This window comes from Mustela putorius, unplaced genomic scaffold (assembly GCF_011764305.1).
Source record: "Mustela putorius furo isolate JIRA1106 unplaced genomic scaffold, ASM1176430v1.1 tig00000224_pilon_pilon_pilon, whole genome shotgun sequence".
Classification (NCBI taxonomy): domain Eukaryota; kingdom Metazoa; phylum Chordata; class Mammalia; order Carnivora; family Mustelidae; genus Mustela; species Mustela putorius.
This window is the reverse complement of record NW_025421321.1, coordinates 32,905,095-32,924,057: the sequence shown is the minus strand read 5'-3', so window position 1 is coordinate 32,924,057 and position 18,963 is coordinate 32,905,095. Positions and strand designations below refer to the sequence as shown.

Below are 18,963 nucleotides of genomic sequence, written 5' to 3'. Positions count from 1 at the left end.
AGGGGCATGCTGTCAGTCTGGGCTTTTGTCTTGGCTGGCTCCAGATTTTTTAATGCATGCTGAAAATACCACTCATGCAAACTCACTCCGTGAAGGCCACTTTGGATCACTGCCACCTGCCCTCACTGTATTAAGAAGCATGGATCCATTGCTATTATGGAGCCTGAAGCAGAGCCAAGAAGAAATCTCAAAGGACCCTCTCCCTAGACATATGTGAGTAGAATAAAAATGAGACACAAATGATAGCATGAAGACCCCAGCACTCTTGTGGTGAAGAGAGGGGCTGTGTTGTGGACCAAAAGGATGTTCTGGGTTCTTAAGTGAGAACAGAGATTAAAACACGTTATCCTTTACACGTTAAGTTCCTTCAGGCCTATCATCAACAGGGTGGGTCTTTTCTGGTTTTGTTTGTTGTTGTTGTTGTTGTTGTTGTTGTTGTTGTTATTTTTCCTGAGAATGAGAACTGAAATTCCTTAAAGCAAAGGCACACATTCAAGGCTGAGCAGACCTGAGCTAAGAGATGTCTCCATAACTTTCTGAATACCCAAGGGTCCCATCCTTCCCCAGATAACCGAGGATAACGAATATACTTATTTATACCGAAGTATTAGAGATTTAATGTGCGACTTCTCCAAATGGCATCTGTACTCCGTAAGTACGTGCTTCCCAGAGGTCCCGGGAGAGCAAATAATGTTTAACCTAGAAGAATATACAGAACTAGTGGTAGAATTCCAGAGCTTTTAAATCACCCTACACCCGAGACCATCTATTAATACAAGTATGGATCTAAACATATCCGTCTGATGAGGCGACAGGAGAAAAAGGGAGCATCATACATAATAAACCTGGAAGGGTGAGTCTTGATCCCGCTGTATTTTCTTCCTTCTTCTTTTACCAATCATTCTAGCCCTCATAATGGTTTCTGCAACTTCATGCCTCCAATTCCACTGCCCCTATGACGAAACCAGTTCTGAAGATTCAGCAAAGCATATCCCATGTTCTATTGGTAGAGATAAACTCAGTGCTGAGTTCAGTGCAAAATGAAATTAAGGGTCAAAAACAATGCCACGGGGGCGCCTGGGTGGCTCAGTGGGTTAAGCCTCTGCCTTCGGCTAAGGTCATGATCTCAGGGTCCTGGGATCGAGCCCCGTGTCCAGCTCTATGCTCAGCAGGAGCCAGCTTCCTCCTGTCTCTCTCTCTGCCTGCCTCTCTGCCTACTTGTGATCTCTGTCTGTCAAATAAATAAATAAAATCTTTAAAACAAACAAACAAACAATGCCATGGAACAGGGGGGGAAAAAGGCAAAAATTCAGGTGGAAATGTTGGGCCACACAAGAGCTGGCACGAATAGCACACGAAACTTCAAAAATCACTAATGTTTTAATGGGAAAGGACACTCAGCTAATGATGCATGATTGTTTTTTTTTTCCCCCTTTTATTATGAGAGTAAGAAAAAAAAAGAAAACCCATTTGGTTGTGTCAGGGTCAAAGGATTTAGCACATATTTGCTGACCAAATGCATCTCAGTGATTTTCTGTCATTCCTTCAAACTTCTGCGTTACTGCCTTTGACTACACCGTTCAGCTCCAGTGAGGCAGGATCATAGTGATTCTGCTTCTTCGTGGCCCCAGGGCCAGGAGGAGCGGTCCACCCCAGGGGCAAGCAGTCTGGGGTGGTGCCTGGCCTAGAGAAGACTTAAAAGCAATCATAAACCAACTGAAAAGTCAGTCTGCTTTCTATTAGCACCACAGCAAGCAGTTCTAAAAAAAGTCAGTAATAGGGGCACCTGGATGGCTCAGTGGGTTAAAGCCTCTGCCTTCAGCTCAGGTCATGATCCCAGGGTCCTGGGATCAAGCCCTGCATTGGGCTCTCTGCTCAGCAGGGAGCCTGCTTCTCCCTCTCTCTCTGCCTGTCTTTCTGCCTACTTGTGATTTCTCTCTCTCTGTCAAATAAATAAAATCTTAAAAAAAAAAAAAAAGTCAGTAATATACCGCTCTCCCCCAACCAAAAAAGATCTTTTGTTGGGCTAAGTTCTAAAGAACTGTAGCAATTGCTATTGGGTTTTAATAATATAAGCATAAACTTCAATTTAGCACATTTTTTATTGCTTCTCCTTTAATAAACATATTCTACATGGAAGCTAATTCAGAGAATCAATTCCACGCATTCATTCTGAGGGTAAGTACACAGTAAAGCTTGCCCTGGGCCCAAGCCTCCCGTATCTCTCTGGTACTACGTATTCTTACATACAAACAACTGATTCAAAATATATAATGATGGCATAGTTCATTGTAAAGACAAACAGAACTTGGTTTATTTCAATTCTGTCATGCTATGTGACTTCTTGGAGTTTTTTTGTTTGTTTGTTTTTTACTGTGTGTAAAATTTTCTGTTATTTATTGTGAAAGAGGATTTTTACGCATCTCTGCCAAAAATGTCCTTACGTTTAAGACTTTTCCTATTTCTTAAATATGTTGCTTCATGTGAAAGAAGCCTTTCAAAATTAAAATTAATAAAAAGGGTTCTTTGATCAGAGACCGATGTTTCATAGAAATGGGAAGAAAAACAAGTTTGACAAAGTCACTGACAAATTTGCAGAAGTTAATGACAAAAGCAGAAACTGTAGAATTACTGTTCATTATTGTGAAAGACCAAGAAGTAGGCATAGTTTCCATCTGTTTCTTCAAAAAATACGTTAATCAAATTAAAAGTATTATTCCAGAAGACTTTTCCTTTTATGGAATATGATATTTATTTTATTTTTAACTTTTTAATGATAGGATAGAACATTTCATAAAAAGGCATTACTTTTCTGGCCACTATTATTATTGGTTTCACTGTGTGATTATTGCCAAAAATAATTTGGTCCTATAGGAAGGGGGTGTTAGAAATGATCCGCTCTGGGAGTCAAATATTAGCGCCCTAATCTGTTGCCTCTTCTCTTTTGGAGCTCCCTGACTCTGCTTCTCATACAGCTCATCCCCTACCCCACCCACCCCTCCAAACAAGACCTGTTAGTCAAGTGTTAGAGAAGGTAGATTTGATTTACTTTAAATAGTTCATCTCTCCTCCGAAGTTGTTCTTCCATCGTTCTCCCACTTCTTCTTCTAGAGAAGGGACTTCGGTCACAAAATTAGAAGGGTTAAAAAGCATTCCTCGATCTCCACCCCCCACCCCATTAACTGTAGAGTAGAGATAAGCAAAGAATCTGCCTACCCACCTGCATATGAGGCTGGAGAGGGGGTGGGAGGGCAGAGAACTCAGCTAGTCTAAGTCTGCCTGGACTCTTGGGACCCTGGGTCAAGCCATAAGATCTCAGTGGCTTTCCTTTCTGGAGTGAGTCTGATAACCCAAATCTTAGCGCCTTCCTGATACCGCAAGAGTATTTGATCCTAAAATGCTGCATTAATTCGCACATCTCTCTGAGCTTCCACACCCGGACCCCCAGAGTCACCCTGAATCCCTCAGAGAGAAGGGAGTTTACATTTCGGTCCACACACACCTCCTCCTTCCAAACTCTGGTCAGCCTGATGTCCTGAACTCTGAAGAATCAACTCCAAGCAAGAGGGATGCTATTTCCCACCCAAAATTGAGCACACCATCATCATCACACTCCAGTTCTCAGAAGGGCTTGAAGTCATCCAAAGGAGATTCATTATGTTAGTAAGCTAAAATTTCCTTCATGTTGATAACAGGGAAAAGTTATGATATTTATTTTTCATTTTTACTTATGGAGTATAATGAATTCCACTGATGACCTATTTATGAAATCCACCAATCAAAGGAAATTATAAAGTTCACCATAGTAACAGCTCAGTGTCAGTCGCCTGAGTGAGAACCACACTGCATAGGACGCCCGGACCAATCACTGGGCAGAGTAATGTTACCATCTCATAGCAACCAAGAGATCTGCATGGCAACATCAGTTGCTATAGGAAAGAAAAATTAGAAACAATATTCTGCTAGGAAGAAATTAAAGTATTAACTGTTAAGTCATACTTGAGTCACGGTTGGAGGACCTATCCTAAAATATCCACCTAAACATAGCTCCGATAATACCTGTCCAATCCAAGAGTCCATGTGCTAGGAACCCCTCACCCACCACCAATTGGAACCACCAGCATATGAAAGAGTGGGGACTATCCATAGAAAAGACCACTTCTGAGTAGGAAGAGAAAGAGTTCTTTAATACTAGGAGTAACGGGCAGATTTGGAGGGTAAATTGCACATAAATCATCACATTTAATTCTGTGAGGGAGGCAGGGCCGGTGTTATTATCACTAAATTCTCCATTTTCTCCCCCCATCCCAAATCTGGTTCCTCTCCCAGCCTTAACTATCTCACTGAATGGCAACACAACTCTTCCAGTTGCTCAGACTGAAAACCTCACAGGCCTTCTTGACTTTTTCCTATTTCTCACACTCAATCCAGTTCATCATCAAACCCTATTATTTCTACTTTCAAGAAATGTCCAGTATGTAACCAACTCCCAACCCACCTCCACAGCTATTCCCTGGATCCAAACCATTATCATCTTTTCCTCCTAACCCATGTTCCTGCTTCCTGGCCTTGCCCACCCGCAGTCTATTCTAAACACAGCAGCCAGAATGACTCTTCCAGAACACAAGTCCTAGTCTCACAACCCTCCAGTGATTTCCCATCCTCTCTAAAGCAAAAACCCAAGTTCTTACCATGGCCTACAAGACTGCACACAACTCAGCTCCCTCTTGTTCCCTTGACCCCATCTGCTGTCACTGTCTGCTTTGCTCACCTGCTCCAGTCATACTGGTCTTATGCTGCTCTTAGGACACGCCAGCCTCCCTCCTACCTCAGGACCTTTGAACTAGCTATTTCTTTGGTTTGGAACATTCTCCCCCCAGATAGCCTCATGGCTCACTCTCTGATTTCCTTCAAGTGTTCGCTCAAATGTCACCTTCTAAAGGAATCCTTTTCTAACTTCTTTTAAAACTGGACTCTTGGTACCCACACCATTAACCTACAACCCCTAACCCCCTTCTGCCAGCAGTGGACACCCAGAACAATGCCTGGCACTTAATAAGTACCTAACAAATATATCATTGTGAATGAAAGAAGCACTGTTTCACAGATAAAGTAACTGCCTCAAGAAGCTAAATGACTTACTCAGAGGCTCACAGCCAGAACGTATTAAAGTTCAGACTGAACTCAGATTTACCAATGACTCCCCAAACTGTGTTCTGCCCACTCTACCACATTTTGATTTCCTTTTTCAGATTTGGTACCCCTTTTAATAAGTTCCATGAATGCATTAATTCCCTGGGACAGGAAGAGAGACCACTGCACTGATGAGACATCTGTGGGCATGGCCACAACAGCAGGGGAGAGTGGGGGTGAGCTGGCCCAGAGCAGGAGTGATGCATAAGGGGCAACTGCAGGTGCATAAGGAAGTGTGGCTGAGATCATGTCAACTGGGCTAGGATACCCCACTGGTGATGACCTACCCTACCCTTTTGCTTGGTGATAGACCACTCAGCAATTCCTAACTCTTTGTCCACTCAGGTAGAAACAAAGATTTAAATGGAATTTCTAGTCTGTGAAATGTTTCACTTCTTGCTAGTTGGTTCTGAAATAGTCTCAGAGTTGTATTACGTATACATTGCATGACTGGTAGGAAAAAAAACCAACAACAACAAAAGAAAAATCCAATCACCAAATACATTTTTTGGTCCACACAATAGTTTTGAGCGTTTGTTTTTGGTTTTGTTTTTAAGCAGGAGTCACCTAATGTTATGGTATTATATGGAATAGTGTTTTGATTAAAACTATACTAAGAACTGTAGTGGTATGCCTACCATTTCCACCCTGATTCTGATAGCAGGTGATAAGTGCTGGAGTAGGATGACGGAGAAGGAGAAGGTAGAGGCTGCCCAGACACATAACAGGGAGAGGAATAAAGCTAAGGCAGGAATACATTGCTTCCATGACCTGTACTGATGATCAAGAAATGCTGGTATAGACACAGACACCATCAATAGCCTTGTTGGGCACCTGCTGAATTAAAAATAGTGATAGCCCTTTCACCAGGACACTAGAACATGAAAGACAAAATCAGGGATGATAGTACCTAACCCTCCTTGAGCCCTGATGGTGTGGCAGGCATTTTGCTAGGTACTTTCATAGACTTTTACATATAAGATTCTCAGCAGAACCCTCAACAGGAGGAATTTTCCCCTCAGACTCCCCAGTATATAAAGTAACCTCAGAGAAATGAAATTATTTCCCAAGGTCATACAACTAGAAAATGACAGAGGTTACCCATTTGTTTCCAAAGTCTTTGTACTTAACTGTTACATTACACCCTCTCTCTTCAAAAAGATTAATTCATGGGATATAAATAAACATGGAAGACTCAAGGTGACATAAGGAGGTAGACATAAGGAATCATTAGCAACAACAGCAACAACAAAACAACTTCAGTGAAAGTACCCATCCTTACAAGTTTCTATCTATGGAGAGCTGGGCTGGTATGTGGAGGCTGTGAAGGGGCCAGGTCTACAGTCCTGCTTCTCATCTCAAAATCAACACCAGCCTCCCTCCATTTCATGCCACAGATTTAGCTCAATATGGACAGAAAAGGAAATGCCAAAGCCATGCTCATAAAGGTTCATGTTGCTAAAGGTTGTCGAATACATATTGTTCTATAATCACTTCCTTGGTGACATAAAACTCCCAAATGAAATGTGTCATAACATCGTGAACCCGGGATGATGAGCTCTTTCCACACAGCGGGGGCATTAAGGGTGGACATGAAGAACAAATGGAATTTGGAGGCCTCGAATGTTCCACTGAAACTTCTGCCCTGGTGCGGAAGAAAGGACAGGTGTGTGTCGATGTGAAGACCCTTCTCTGCTGCCTCTCCTTCCTTCCAGTATTTATCCTCAGAAGCAGACTTCAACCTAACTAGGGAAAAATGAAAGACCTGTTACAGATTCCTGAATTTAAAAAAAGAAAGAAAGGAAGAAAGAAAGAAAGAAAAAATCTAGCCTAACTTTACAGAAAACATGAAGCCAACATGTTATAAGATCTGGCATTCTGACTTACTTCAGGGTTGTTTCTACCCAGGTTAAACTTTCTGGCTTTTTCGCCTGAGAAGCAGATAAATTTCTCTACCTTCAAATGTGATTTTAACTGCATTACTTAATAACAAGGCCATCAGTTCATTTCTCTATTTTTTGAGCAGTGACAGCTCTCACATTTGCAGTGAAGGTACTCTTAACCCACACCAGACCTGAATGCCCTTAACATTCATTATTTGCACCAAACACCAGACACTCACATATTTGCAAATACTGTAGAAGACAGAGTGATCTCATGGAGAGGGCCCTGCAGTCTGACAGATGGGAGTTCCAGCTCCAGCTCTGAGATTGGCTCATTGAGAACTTTTTGGCAGATTACTTACCCCCCCCCTCCCCCACAGCTCTGTCATTTGGAGAGTGAATACAAAATACTTGACTTACAGAAGTTTTCGGTGAGGAGTAAATACTGGGGCAGGGCTGAGTCTAGTGCCTGGACATAGCAAATACTCAGTTATTACTTTAAAAGTAAAACAAATGGACCTAGAGATGCCTGACATGGGAATGAAGCTTTCTAACTGGATCTCTCAATCCTTGCTGAGCCCTAATTATGTCTGTACTAGTTTCTCAGGACTGAAGAGCAAGCAATCCCATGCTCGAAAAGGAGACAACTTATCGCCCCAAGTATTGAGATAAGTCGGCTACGTTTCCCTCAAAATTGAACGTCCGTTTTCTTGTCAGCATTCTCAAGGACAAAGCCTCTCAATATCATGTTATTAAATATGAGATTTAGGCTCAAGGCTTTTCTTTTGGTTGTTGCAGCCCTCTGCCTCATCTCACCAAAACTATGGTTAAGGGCAGCTGCATCTTTGATTCACTATCCACAGGTCTTCTGCGAGCCTGTGAGCCCCTAAAAGCTATCTGTATAATCGTGGTGTAGATTTCAGGCTATAAATCCTATTTAAATGCACATGTCCAAACCCAAAGTGGGTGGGAATAGTCTTTTGACAGATGAAGTCTCAATCTTCATAAAACAGGGCTGTATGCTAGCCCCTCTCCCTTCTGACCATCGGGGTCAATGATTTGGCACAGCTCTCAGATGAGTTAGACGGATGCCCTCCAGCCAGCAGGGATTGAAAGACAAGAGTCTGCCCTGGGGTCCATGTGAGTTTATTGTTAGGCACTTGGGACAGATGTATGAAGCTGCTGGCCCTGTCCTTTGATCATTGTTGGAAGGTATAGCTGAGCATGAACTGTAGCAATAAGGGTTAGAGAAGGGGCAATGCTGACACGCAGCCCCAGCTCAGGCATTTGGTAGCCCGGCTGGGAAGCAGAAGCCCTGTTTATTTGCTGAAGGACTCAGTAAGCCCTGAGGGAAAAAGAATGAAAATGGGAACTTTGGAAATGAAGGGATCTTGGAGATGGAGTAAAAATCCTAGATGCCTGAATTCTGCCCAGGGGCCCTGGCTGACTGTTGGTGTGGAAGGATGCTTTCAGATAATACACAGGCTAATGCTACCCAAATATCCTCTGGGCAAACTCGAGGGCTCCTGTCTCATGTTCCCCAGGGAGAGGTCTATCAGGAAATTGAATAAGTCTATCTCCTCAGGACGCTAATGAAGGAATCGTTAGAGAGAACTCTCACCCTCAGAGCCGCAGATTAAATCTGCAGACAGAGCAGGAGTGGCCCCAGCGACAATGGCAAGGCAACTTGAATGCCTTCCCAGGAGAAGCTGCAAGACACCCTGCCCTTAGATGCAGGCCGGGGAGGACCATGCTTTGGAGCGCCCCATATGTCACAAACATGAAGAAAAAAAGAAGAAAAAAGTGTTAAAGAGCACATGGGCTTTGTCATTCCGGGTCTGCGTCTCAGCTGTGGTGCTCTGAGACCCCACCCCTCCACATCTGCTTTCCGGACTGACTTTGTTCAGGCCGCCGGGGAAACATTACCCCGCATCCCTTGCCTTGCCTCCAAATGCTGTCACAGATTATGGGTTCGGCTGCGGTGGACTTCAGAAATGAACGCTGCATCAGAAAGGGTGGGTGGGATCTGAGCAGCAAAAGCGCTGGGGTAAGAGAAGCAGAAGATGAACTGGCCCAGTCTTTCTCCTCAGCGTTAATGGGATAGCAGATTGCCTAACAAAGTGTTGTTTTGCAGTAGCTGCTGTAAGACAATTTTCTTGCTTTTTTTTTTCTTAATGTTTTAATTTGTGGGTTGAAGAATGGCAGCTATTTTATAATTTGGTAGTTTGATTTAAAACATTTAAATAACTCTGTTGATGTGTTTGGCTGAGACTCCACAAATGTCAGGGGTCTGTCTGCGAGTGACCCAGGACCGGCCGCAGAACTGGAGTACCCCAGGCAGTTACCCCGCTGTCAGGCCTTCATTACCTTTATACCCGAGGCTCCTAGGTCTTCTCCCAGAGGGTGTAGCCCAAAAAAGTCACTATTACCAAATACTAAATCCCAAATCATCCTGTTTGGCAGGCATCCTCTAATATTGACGTGGATGCTGCCTGTTTGGCTCCTGCAACAGATCGACTGAGGGAACACGTTGAAGGACTGGCTTGTTTGAGTAGGAACATTTTTACATAGAACTTCCACTCTCCTCTCTTCTTGGGGAATGAAGGGAAGAGGATCTCCAACTTCCATCCCCACCAACTTGCTGTTGCTATCCAAGGGAGGAATGGCTGATTCAGTTGGTCAAACCTTGAATTTATTTTTTTTTAAAGATCTTATTTATTTATTTGACAGAGAGAGATCACAAGTAGGCAGAGAGGCAGGCAGAGAGAGGAGGAAGCAGGCTCCTGGCTGAGCAGAGAGCCCAATGCTGGGCTCGATCCCAGGACCCTAGGATCATGACCTGAGCCGAAAGCAGAGGCATTAACCCACTGAGCCACCCAGGCGCCCCAAACCTTGAATTTATTTTGCCATACTTTTCTGGATGGTGGGATGATTGGGTCTCATAATAGGAGAAACAGTATCTGGCCTATGAGTTCAGTTCTTCCCGCCCACTGCTATGGTAAGAAAACTAGAAAGGGGTTCTCACAAGGGGAAGAGGAACATTCTCCTTCCCTCTCTGTTCAGCTCTGATGGGTGAGTGAGAGGATGTTTGACCTATCCCAATGGCCAGGTTAGTGTAAACTGTGTCGTAGGTCTTGTCCTGTCCCTGAAGGCACCTGCGATTTCATGAAACCCAAGGCAGAGATTCAGGGTCAGAGAGAGGAGATCATAGATCCAACTCATACTTCCTACCACATTTTGCCAGAATTCCTGTTTTTGAAGGTGTATTAAACAAGGTAGGCTAAGAGGCTATAACTTAAGACCCACTAAATCGGAGAGAGTATGGAATCATCTCTCTTGTGTTTCAACCTAAGGTGACTGGCTCTGGTTCAGCAGACAACTCTGCTCCACACAGTCATTCTGGGTCCCCCATCTTCAACGTGTAGTTTCCAAGGCTGCTCAATTCTAGCTATCCAGAAGAAAGATGAGAGCAGTCCAGGGCCAGACAAGTGAGGTGGAAGTTGACCATATTGCTTTCTCCCACATTTCTCTGACAAGAAATCCTCATCAGCTCTACAGGAGGCTGAGAAATGGGAGCACAGATTTTGGTAGACAGCTAACATTCTCCACCACAGAGGAGTTAGTGAGCCTTGTAAGGAATGCACAGTCTGCACTTTCACTCAAAGGTGGACACCTTACAGGAATATACTAAAATGTTTGTTTGTGTAGTACTACCTCGGTAGTAGACAGGTAAGTTACTCATAAAAATACTCAAGCCCAAACCATCTTTTACCTATAAATTGTTACGGAATTCCCTTCATGTGTTTGCTCAATTACTTGAGCAGATTCAAAGATTTGGGGATAAAAATAAATACAGGTACTTCCTATAGGCCTCATGTAGGCTGTCATAAGATGGAAGACGGATAACCTACCACCCTAAGATTCTCAATTTAATACACCTTAATCAGTTTTACTGACCATTTCTAAAACTAATCAATGATTTTATGACCCATCTCTGGTAAAAAGTAAGCTGCAGCACCTTTTAATGAAGAGACACAGCCTAAAGGATGTATTAGTTTCACTCATTTAGGTTCTCTAAGCAATAATCCTAACTTCCTATATCGTTAACTTCTCTAGGTTAGACAATTAAAAAGTCACATACCTGTGACATTTAATTTTTGTTGCCGTCCCCCAGACCCCACAAAAAAAATTTGTGAGGTTTTTTAAGTTGTGCACTTGAGCTTGTTGAGGCACAATATTTTAAATACTATTTTGGATCAATTATTTTTTTTTTCATTAAACAGTAATTGAATACTTTATCCTTTAAGTTACACATGATTTCTTACATAGGCATTCATGCAGTAAATTCCTTCTAAAATCCTAAGCTGGAAAATCTTCTATCTTCAAATGAATATAATGTATCTTTTTTTTTCCTTACAAGAACCATACAATTTACCTATTCCCCTGTTTGTTTTAGTTTCTAAGAAGATTAACATTAAATTTAACAATCAACTATAATAGCTGGTTACATTCTGGTGCCTGAAATCAATGTCCCAGATTGTTTTATGTTTCATAAACTTTTTTACTTTGGAATAATTTTAGATTTATTGAGAAGTTACAAAATAGTACAAATAGTTTCTAAATACCCTTCGTCCAGTGTCCCCTAATAATAACATCTTACTTATTCTTCGTATATTTGTCAAAACTAAGAAATTAACATGGTGCAGTATTATTAACTCAGCCACACACTCTGTTTGGACATCACCAGTTTTTCCACTAATGTTCTTTTTCTGCTTGAGGATGCTATAGTGCGTTTAGCCCAGCCTGCGTTAATTGAAATATGGCATCCTGGCTGAAAATCACTCCTAAGAAATTTAATGGCTAGGAACTAGAAAGTGTTTGTTTATTTAAAAATTGCAAAAGACTTCTTCTCAAAAAAAAAAAAAAGTACATTAATTTATCCCTATGGCAAACCATTACTTTGTTTGGGAGGAAAATATACTCACATACTTAGTTATACAAATATAAAGCAAGTACCCATACTATGTGTCTGTTGAAGCCTAAGGAACAAACTTAAATAATTTTAAATTGATACTAGCTGTCTGTTTTAAACATAAACTAAGAGGTCTATTATGAAATTTAGTTGGGTTAAAGCTATGTATATGCTGGCTTTGCACCTCTGTGAGAGATGGTCATAAGGAGAAGAATGAAATTTCCTTAAAATGAGAGAATGTTCCCACTGTCACTCATCCTGGGAGAAGACTGCTCTTGGGACAGAGAATTGGGAGGAAAGCCATCGATCTCAGGGATGAGGAGTCTTCCTTCTCTTTCAGACTTGGATTTCAAGTAGTGAAGACAAGCTCAAGGGATTCCCAGAGGCAGGCATTACTACGTGGAGTGGCACTTGCTACTTGGAGACAGATTGAGCTCCACCAGTCCCATGAAGCTGGATTTGGGTCTGCTGGGCTCTAAGAGAAGCAATCATTGAGATATCCACCATCTTGTACTTCCCCTGTGCTAAACTTTCAAACAACTTTCAAACTTTCAAAATTGTAGCTTAGTCTCAGCTGTGCTATGGGAAGTCAGGGGTTAGACTTGGAGTGGAGTGGCAAAGGGGAAATCATTAACCTCTCTCCCAATGCTACAGGCAGTCTGACTAGAAAAAGAGTTGCAGGTTCTACATTTCTAAACACACATGAGCTCTCACTCTCAGGACCCCTAAAAAATACCTGGACGTATTTGATGGGAGTTAACTTCCTGAGTGCCAGGCAGAGACTCAAAGTCATCATAAAGTGGGCATTAAGTGTGAATTAATTTTGTGGTTCCAGATTACTAAGGTCTATATGTATATGTTATACTGGTATTTCTGCTCTGGTTCACTTTTTTTTCCCCCAAGATTTTATTAATTTATTTGAGAGAAGTGGGGGTGGGGGAGAGCACAAGCAAGGGCAGAGGCAGAGGGAGAAGCAGACTCCCCACTGAGCAGGGAGCCCAATGTAGGGCTCGAACCCAGGACCCCAAGATCATGACCTGAGCTGAAGGCAGTTGCTTGACTGAGTGAGCCACCCAGACACCCTGCTCTTGTTTACTTTAATTGCTTAAACTCATTTATTCATGCATTCAGACTTATGGAGCACCTACTCTGTGCCAGGCATAGTTCTGGACACTGAGAATGAAAGAAAAAAAGGAAGACAAATCTGACTTCCTGATAAAGTCCCTACTCTCATGGAGGAAAATACATTGCAAGGTACATTGTGTGCTTTCTAAATCCTAAGGAGTGTAGAGAATTATTTATATTTTAATTGTTAAAAGCTACGATTTCATTTAGTTTTTTTTAAAGGTTTTATTTATTTATTTGACAGGTAGAGATCGCAGGTAGGCAGAGAGGCAGGCAGAGAGAGAGAGGAGGAAGCAGGCTCCCAGCTGAGCAGAGAGCCCGATGCAGGGATCAATCCCAGCACCCTGAGATCATGACCCGAGCCGAAGGCAGAGGCCTTAACCCACTCAGCCACCCAGGCGCCCCTACGATTTCATTTAGATATGGTTTGATACATGATAAAGAACTTTGATTTGGTCCTTAAAAATTAGAAGGATTTAGTAAATGTGGCTCATCAGGAAGGTTTGGGGAACACATCTTCAAACTAAAATAACTTTCTGAGAAGAGAAAGGGCTCTCTTAAGACTTCTGGCTCTTCTGTACCCTAAGCCCAGGGGTAACCATTGAGACTTCCTCTTGGCTTATGGCCAAAATCTAAATACTATCTAGGCCCCTCACATCTGAAAAGACAGAACAATGAAGTCCTTAGAAACAGAGTCTTTAGACATTTCTTTTGAAAAGATTACTAGAATAGAGCTTCTAAATCTTCTAATTGCCACTGCTGACGTAGTCTGTTATAAAAACACAATAGTGAATAGGCAAGGACCAGAAGATTCCAAATTGTCTAATATTGGAGAGATACCACAAATCATCTCTCTTAAAAAATATGGCTGTCAAAGCCTGTGATCCTGATTGCAAAGACATCTGTGACTAAATAATGCTGGTTATGGAAATTGCTAAAAAGTTATAAATAAAACGTTAAATAATACAGTACAGCTAATTCCCCAGGTGTTGTTTCTATTCTCAAGTAAGGATCTACATGAACCAAGTGACAGCATACAGCTTTCCTGTGGGTGTAAATCTCTAGCGATATTGTTCACTCACGTTTGCTTATGTCCTTTTACTTGATCAGTAACATAACATCATTATTTCTTGTTTTGTTATTTCTTCTCTCCAATTCACATCAGTAGCCTGTTCTTATAAATAATTCAGCATCTGTCTGGGCATTTGTGGGCAATATTATCTTACATGATGTTATACAGGAAGTGGGAGGGCAGTAATGCTTAAATGTGGGGAAATAATGTTTCTTTCAATCGTTCATATTTGCAAAGTGGTTCTGTCACATCCTTTGCCTTTGAACTTACACTGAACTTTCTCTTCCAGAAAGTCTGGTTGCATGGATTCAAGCCTGCTGCAAAATTTGATATAACTGGAACTTGATAAGAAGGTTCAGTGCAGTCAAGTGATCAGAAGATAACTACAAAATGATCTACTCTACCTATAATTTGTGGTGAACTTGCATCTACTTAGATGTTTAAACAGGCTTCAAAGGAAGCACATCAGATCATCTATATACATTACGGGCAAACAGAACCCTTTTTGCCCTCACCAAAATAATAGTTATCAAATATTATTGAAGTATCAATTAATCTCACATAATATCAAAGGAATATGAAAGATTAAGAATATGAAGGATTCAGAACTTGGAATTTAATTTTTTCAAACAATTTGAGATATCACTTTTTAAATTTCCAGGGCAATTTTTATTTTTTTTTTAAGAAATTTATTTATTTGTATTAAAGAAAAAGAGTGCACAAGCAGGGGGAGGGGCAGGAGAGGGATGGAGAATCCATGAGCAGGCTCCCCTCTGAACATGGAGCTGGTCATGGGGCTTGATCCCAGGATCCTGAGGTCATGACCTCAGCAGAAACCAAGATCAGCCCCTTAACCAACTGAGCCACCTAGGGGACCCTCCAGGCAATTGAGAGTCAGGTGTTCACATCTGAGGTTTATAGTTGAAACCTTGCTGGCTTACTTCTGACAAGACATCCTGCATATCCTTGGAGCTATTGGGAAGTTCACCATAACTGCAACAGACATTCATCTTCTGGTTTCGAAATACAACTGAGGAAAACAAACTTTGAAAACAGAATGGAGTCCGTTGAAACAGTTATATTTATACCTCTCTTGATTGCCAATGACTAAGCATATACCTTCTCTAAATTATGAAAACCTATAGGAATCCAGGTCAAGTGTTGACTCAGGGTCCTTTGCACATGCTATTCCCTCTACTCAGAATGCTGTTTCCTTCCCATGCACTCTAACTTCTAATCTAATTTCAATTCACCCTTAGGGTCTTGGCTTCCCTGATAACCTCAGAAGAGGCTGAGAGCCCCAGTATATGCCCATATGCTCCTGTCTTTCTGTACTTTGTAGCACCATCATCTTGTTTTTAGTGGCTAATTGATGTCTGCTTCTCTCAGAAACATAAAGAAAACAGAACCAGATTTGTCTTATTCACCATTGACAAGCCATGTTCAAGGTAGTTGTTCAGAAAGGACTTGAATGGATAAATTGATGCTGTGCTCAGTGTTTTACATGTGAGGATGAACGGATGGATGAACGACCATCAAAAACAAGGACTAGGGGCACCTCGGTGGCTCAGTGGGTTAAGCCTCTGCCTTCAGCTCAGGTCATGATCTCAGGGTCCTGGGATCAAGCCCCACATCAGGCTCTCTACTCAGCGGGGAGCCTTCTTCTCCCTTTCTCTCTGTCTGCCTCTCTGCCTACTTGTGATCCCTCTCTTTGTCAAATAAATAAAATCTAAAAAAAAAACACAAAAAATGAGCACTAAGAACATTAAAATCATCTGAACAGTTGATCCCATCTTAAACAAGTTATGTATGAAAGTTTTTGTTTACATAAAATTTAGAAGAAATTTCAAAGTCCACTGTAATATGATTTACCTGATTTGCATATCAAGGAGAAATATATATATGTGTGTGTGTGTGTGTGTGTGTGTGTGTAAACTGCCAAGATCAAAGCTTGGAGAAAACCACTCATGATAAAACAAGAGAGTGATAACAGTAGCCAGGGAAAAGAGGAGATAGGAGATAAGAAACCCAGACCAAATGTACATTTATTCACATTCCAAAAGAGGTATGTGACCCAAAAAGAACTGAAAACTAATACTGTCTATTTTGCAAACTACATCTTTCATTTAGTACATGTTGATCATCTTATTATGTCATTAAATGCTCCCCTGCAATATCTTTTCAAGTGACTACAAGAATTCTATTGTAGGCATGTACCATCATTTATTTACTTATTCTCCTAAAGTTGGACAACTTAAATGTTAGGTTAATTCCAGTTTATTTATCAATTTGTAGCTAAATCTTGGCACATATCCAATTATTTGCTTAGGACAAATTTAATATTTTGAAGGGACAAAAATATAAGGACCAATATTTCCAATTGTATTTAAGAAAAACATGAATTCACATATATTTTACCCAGGTTGGGTAAAATATCCTTATCATATCCTTCCTTTGATTCATAGAGCACAAAGCTTGACAACTATGACAGCTTCACAGTAATTAACATTTACATTTTTATCTACACACATTGCATTACTTTACTATTTCTTCATCTTGCCTCAATCAAAGCAACAAAATTTTAGTAATGTTAAATTGAAAAAAATCCTGAAGGTGCTATCTGGGATTGGCAGGACCTTGATCCTATGGTGCATTCCTGACAGTGAATATTTAACATACTTGTTATGATATTTCTTCTAACTGGAGTATTTTAAAATGAATGTAATTGTATGATCATCCTTAAAGCAATCATGGGTCTCTCTACTATGTGTCCAAGAAAAATATCTAGTTTTCTAGAATAATAAGATTTTTTTAAAATCATAACTGAATACTTTTGATTTCTTACCTTCTAAAAGGCAAACCAGGCCATTTGATGGCTTGTCTGATCCAAAGAGAACAGAGATTCTAAAATTAGTATAAAACCAGTCCTACTGTGACATCATAATGAATAGAATCGCTGATTTCATAAATAATGGGACTCAGGGTCCATGGGAAAGTCAGCTGGGCTGACATTCCTGGAGTAACAAAAAGTTGCTAGAAATAGAAGATGAGGAGCCATGATGTTTCCATCTACAAGAAATCTCATTGAATAGGTTGTATTTCAGCAGTGAGCACTCTTCAAGGATAAAGAAGTACAGCTAATGAATTACTCTGTGTAGGATTGGTATTTGTGACATGGGGCCTTCTGTGATGCCAATTGTTACCTTGAAAAGCTTTTTAAAAAAAGTAATCTCAATCTCAGAAAACACTAAGAGATCCTCCAACCACAAAATCTTCCTTGCCAGCTTTAACTTTTCAAGCCCACATTTGTCAGATGAATAAATGTAATGGATAAGATATGCTTGGATCCCTTATACTAAAGATTTGATAATTAAGGATCTTGGAAGGAAAAGCTGAACAGTCAAGAAGTTGTCCCAAAAGTTTTATCCCATTTTCATATTTCTAATGAAATTTGGTTTTCAGAGAGGATGCCTGAAGTAGAGAAGTGGCTTCAACAGCACTCTCATGGAGTCTTTTCGTTGTTGTTTGGTTGGTTGTGTGTTTGTTTTGCTTTTGCAAGTTCAGGTGTTTAACTGCTGCTGTTCTTCTAAAGGGGTTGTTTTTCTCCCTGTAGTCCACTGCATCACATCCCTGGATATCATCCTTTAAACAACACCTAGCATAAGCCAAATACTTTATGAAATGCGCACTACACAAACTTGATGACATGAAGCATTAAGACCCGTGGTGCCCTTTTGCTAGAGAGCTAAATTCCACTAAATCTTTTCAGCAGTTTGCTCCTGTCAACATGGCTGCTCATTCTTAGCACACACGATTTATGCATCTTTAACTATGGTACAGATTTGTTGAAGATGTCTCTTTATATCCATAAGATAACTAAGTATTTGAAACATTTGCTCATTAATTAATGCCAAAATAGTAGAGACTAAATCATCCCAGGTTTCCAGCCAAATGAAGATCCTTCCCTCTGGTAGATCACAAAAAAAAAAAAAAAAAAAAAGGCAAATGTACATTCATGTAACAATACCCATCAATTCCAGAACTGCTCACAACAGAGTCCCCCAGAAATGTTCCTACCAAAAGAACCTAATTGAAAATGTAAGAAAACAGGGCCTGGGGAGGAGGCCAAGGCAACGGAGGAGTAGGAAACCTGAATTTTTTCTGGTCCAAGGAATTCCACTAGATAGCTACCAAACCATTCAGAACACCTACCCTATGAACTCAACTGGAGAATGAAGAAAAGAATAGCAGAGACTCTATGAACAGAAAAGTGACCACTTTCTGTAAGGTAGGTGGTGCGGAGAAGTGAATCTGAGGCCATATAGGAGAAGAGAGATCATGGGGTTTGGGGGTGGGGTGGGGGAGGGAGTTTCCATCAGCTGGCTCCTGGCAAGTGATAGAGCAGAAGAACACAAAATCAGAACTTTTAGAAGTTTGATCTGCTGAAGAACGTCACTCCAGTGGCTAAGTGGGGGGTGGGGTGGGGGAGTGGAACACTTGCTGGGACAGTGTGGTCTCAGGACTCTTGGTGTCACAGAAACATGAGGGAGCCTGAGTGTGGCAGAGCTCCCAGGTGTCAGAGCAGGGGAGCCGGTCACAAAAAGTGAGCCAAGGGGTGGGCTTTCAGCTCAGGGTTGCCATAAACCGGGATCCACTGCACAGGAGGGCCACTGCTCTTGGAGCAGGGGCCCAACAAATGGCAGAACTGGTGAGACTCA

The 18,963-nt window shown here is 41.3% G+C and overlaps 1 long non-coding RNA gene across 1 annotated transcript in view; it reads right to left on the bottom strand.

The window, feature by feature from the left end:
- Positions 1-17,324, bottom strand: part of LOC106004780 — a 34,980-nt gene extending 17,656 nt beyond the window's left edge. The window contains exon 1 of the long non-coding RNA XR_001177786.2: positions 17,091-17,324. This is a non-coding gene — a long non-coding RNA (uncharacterized LOC106004780). The remainder of the gene's footprint in view (positions 1-17,090) is intronic.
- Positions 17,325-18,963: the final 1,639 nt, after the last annotated feature.